A 4,620-nucleotide genomic window follows, 5' to 3' on the forward strand; every position below is an offset into this window, starting at 1 on the left:
CCCAACTAGAATACATGGGTTACAGGCAACATCTGAACTGACCTAAAAGCTAGAGCTGCCGCTTTCAAGATATGGGACACTAATCTGGACACTTATAAGAAATCCTGCTACACTCTCCGATGAAGCATCCGACAGGCAAAGCTTCAATAACGGACAAAGATCAAATCCTACTACAATGGCTCTGACACTCGTCGGATGTGGCAGGGCTTGCAGACTATCACAGATTACAAAGTGAAACCCAGCTGAGAGCTGCCAAGTGACGCAAGTCTACCAGATGAGCTAAATGCATTCGATGCTTGCTTCAACACTGAACCATGCATGAGTGCACCAGCTGTTCCAGATGACTGTGTGATTACGCTCTCCGTAGCAATGTGAGTAAGACCTTGAAACAGGTTAACGTTCATAAGGCTTCAGGGCCAGACGGATTTCCAGGACGCATACTCAGGGCTGGCAACTATCTTCACTGACATTTTCAACCTCTCCCGGACCCAGTCTGGAATACCTACAAACCACCATAGTCCCTGCGCCTAAGAACACCAAGGTAACCCGTCTAAATGACTATCGCCCTTTAGCACTCACATCAGTATCTATGAAATGCTTTGAAAGGCTGGTCATGGATCACATCAACACCATCTTCCCAGACACCCTGGACCCACTCCAATTCACATACTGTACCACCCCAATAGATTCACAGATGATGCAAAATATATTGTACTCCACACTGCCCTGTCCACCTGGACAAAATTAACACCTGTGTGAGAATGCTGTTCATTGACTACAGTTCAATGTTCAACACCATAGTGCCCTCCACGGTCATCACTAAGCTAAGGACCCTGAGACTGAACACCTCCCTCTGCAACTGGATCCTGGACTTCCTGATGGGCAGCCCCCAGGTGGTGAGGTAGGCAACAACACATTGACCCTCAACATGGGGGCCCCTCAGGGGTGTGTTCTGAGTCCCCTCCTGTACTCCCTGTTCACCCACGACTGCATGGCAGCACATGACTCCAAAACCATCATTAAGTTTGCTGACGACACAAAGGTGGTAGGCATAATCATCGACGATCGCCTATAGGGAGGAAGGCAGAGACCTGGCAGGGTGGTGCTAGGACAACGACCTCTCCCTCAATGTCAGCAAGACAAAGGGGCTGATCGTGGACTACAGGAAATGGAGGGCTAAGTATGCCACCATTTACATTGACGGGGCTGTGGTGGAGTGAGTCAAGAGCTGAAAAGGTTTGGCATGGGCCCTCAGATCCTCAAAAGGTTCTGCAGTTACACCATTGAGAGCATCATATCTGGCTGCCTCACACTTGTTACAGTATGGCAACTGCTTGGAATCCCACCATAAGGTGCTTCAGAGGGTATTGCAAACGCCCCAGTACATCACTGGGGTCAAGCTCCCTGACATCCAGGACCTCTATAACAGGCGGAAGGGCCTAAAATTGTCAAAGACTCCAGGCACCCAAGTCATAGACTGTTCTCTTTGCTATTGCACAGTAAGCGGTCTTAAACTAATGATGGACTGTCGTTTCTATTTGCTTATTTGACCTGTTCTTGCCATAATATGGAATTGGTATTTTACCAAATAGGGCTGTATACCACCCCTTACATGTCACAACACAACTAATTGGCTCAAACACATTAACAATGAAAGAAATTCCACAAATGTACTTTTAACAAGGTACACCTGTTAATTAAAATGCATTCCAGGTAACTACCTCATGAAGCTGGTTGAGAGAATGCCAAGAGTATGCCAAGCTGTCATCAAGGCAAAGGGTGGCTACTTTGAAGAATCTCAAATCTCAAATATATTTAGATTTGTTCAACATGTTTTTGTTTGCTACATGATTCTGTGTGTTATTTCATAGTTTTGATGTCTTCACTATTATTCTACAATGTAGAAAATAGTAAACACACAAAAAAAGTAGTAGTAGGAGTCCAAACATTTGACTGGTACTGAAAGTATTCACACCCCTGAGTCAGTATGTTGTAGAAGCACGTTTGGCAGTAATTACAGTTGTAAGTATTTTGGGGTAAGTCTCTAAGAGCTCTCCACACCTGGATTGTGCAACATTTGCCCATTTATTATTTTCAAAATTCTTCAAGCTCTGTCAAATTAGTTGTTGATCATTGCAAGAAAACCATTTCCAGGTGTTGCCATAGATTTTCAAGTAGATTTAAGGCAAAACTGCAACTCAAACACTTAAGAACAGTCACTATCTATACTGTATATGGTCCCAGAGTTGCATGTCAGAGCAAAACCAAGCCATGAGGTCAAAGGAATTGTTCGTAGAGCTCCAAGACAGGATTGTGTCAAGGCACAGATCTGGGGAAGAGTACCAAAACATTCCTGCAGCTTTGAAGGTCCCTAGAACACAGTGGCCTCCGTCATTCTTAAATGGAACAAGTTTGGAACCACCAAGACTGTTCCTAGAGCTGGCCGCCCGGCCAAACTGAGCAATCGGGGGAGAAGGGCCTTGGTTAGGGAGGTGAACAAAAACCTGATGGTCACACTAACAGAGCTCCAGAGTTTGTCTGGGGAAATGGGAGAATCTTCCAGAAGGACAATCATCTCTGCAGCACTCCACCAATCAGGCCTTTATGGTAGAGTGGCCAGACGGAAGACACTCCTCAGTGAAAAGCATGAAAACCTGCTCCAGAGCTCTCAGGACCTCAGATTGGGGCAAAGGTTCACCTTCCAACAGGACAACGACTCTAAGCACACAGCCAAGACAACGCAGGAGTGGCTTCGGGACAAGTTTCTGAATGTCCTTGAGTGGCCCAGCCAGAGCCTGATCGAACATCTCTGGATAGACCTGAAAATAGCTGTGCAGCGATGCTCCACATCCAATCTGACAGAGCTTGAGAGGATCTGTAGAGAAGAATGGGAGAAACTCCCCAAATACAGGCGCACCAAAGCTTGCATCGTTATACCCAAGGAGACTCGAGGCTGTAATCGCTGGCAAAGGCACTTCAATAAAGTACTGAGTAAATGGTCTGAATACTTATGTAACATTGATTTTTACATGCTCTATTCATAATACATTTAAAATATGTCTAAAAAACAGCTTTTGCTTTGTCATTATGGGTGTGTAGATTGATGAGGACATGTCTCTTTAAAAATCCATTTTAGAGTAAGGCTGTATCAAAATGTGGAAGAAGTCAACGGGTCTGAATACTTTCCAAATGCGCTGTACAGTACTGGCCCTGATAATATTACAGTAAATGAGGTGTGGGTAAATGAAGGTATAGTATGAAGTTAGCAAGCAAACCTAATGAACTAAACCACTAATCTTTCTGATGATATCAACATATTCCATCACTTTGCTGCAGACAAATTGAATATGTTCTTTTCAGGATAACTTTTCATCAATTAAAACTCAGAGGAATCTAGTGGATGTAACCTGTTCCATTTCATTCCCACCAATTGAGATTCTGGCTCTTTATTTCTTTTTTAAATTCTTACTAATAAATACAATCAAATTGCATTTTTTTAAACATTTAATTTAAAAACAAATCTGGAATCTTTTGGGTATGTCTATTTAGGCGCAAATCTACATTTTGCCATTACATCTAAGTTACCAATCACCTCCATTACATAAGATGGATCAAACTGAAGGAGAGAAGGGAAATGTCCCTTAAGGGATTTCCATCAGTTTTCTCCATTTCCTTTGACAGAGAGGAATCCACATTCCCCCAATTATTATTATTTTTTTTTACATTCACATGAAATAACATCAGGATCACTATAGGTCATATTTCCATTGAGATGGGATTAGTTTTAGATGCCTTTTTCTTATTCAACAGTTTATTATTTGTTCTTATACCTTTTTGTAATTGCAGAATTCATGGGAGAGGTGAGAAACCTTTTAGAGACCGGTTGGAAATCTAGGTTTCCAGAACCCTTCTGCTCTCTTACACAGTCTAACTAAGGGAAAGCAGTGGTGAAATACGTAATGATGTGTGAAAAGTCTGTTAAGCAGACTCCACATCGGCCTGATAATAAAACTGTTCCATTGAATTATCGTCAATCAACATCTAAACGTATAAGCTCACAATGACTTTTGTAAAATATACTACATTTAATGCTACTAATAATTCCCATCTGTTCATTTCCAGCTGCCAAAGAGAAGTGGAGAATTGGAAAGTGTTCAGAAATGTCAGTATGAAGTATACCTGTATTAGCCACATTATTCAAATCATTTGTAAAAAAAAAAAATATGATCAATAAATGTGCAGACGCGGCTACACAGATCTGCTCTTTGATCTCAATAGCACATCTCGCAACCCGGGGATGATTGAAAGTCCGCTCTGCCTGCCATGCAATACAATCCTATCGGAATGAGCTCTGCAGAAATTGGGATAAGAGCATAGCATCCAGAGGACACAGATCTAATAAAACAAAAAGAGATATATTCTCCCGGACAAGCGTTAATGTCGAGCTCTGCGCATGCACGGACACACACGTACACACACACACTAATGGTTGGACAGCTGTGTCTAACCGAGGCAGCCATTTGTCGTCCCCTGTAAATATAGAGGAGATTCTCGGAGGGATAGGACAGCAGAAGCTCCTCACAGCAACCTGCGCTGTCTCGGGCATCTGTGCTGCTCCAT

Source organism: Oncorhynchus nerka, linkage group LG24 (assembly GCF_034236695.1).
Source record: "Oncorhynchus nerka isolate Pitt River linkage group LG24, Oner_Uvic_2.0, whole genome shotgun sequence".
NCBI classification, from domain to species: Eukaryota; Metazoa; Chordata; class Actinopteri; order Salmoniformes; family Salmonidae; genus Oncorhynchus; species Oncorhynchus nerka.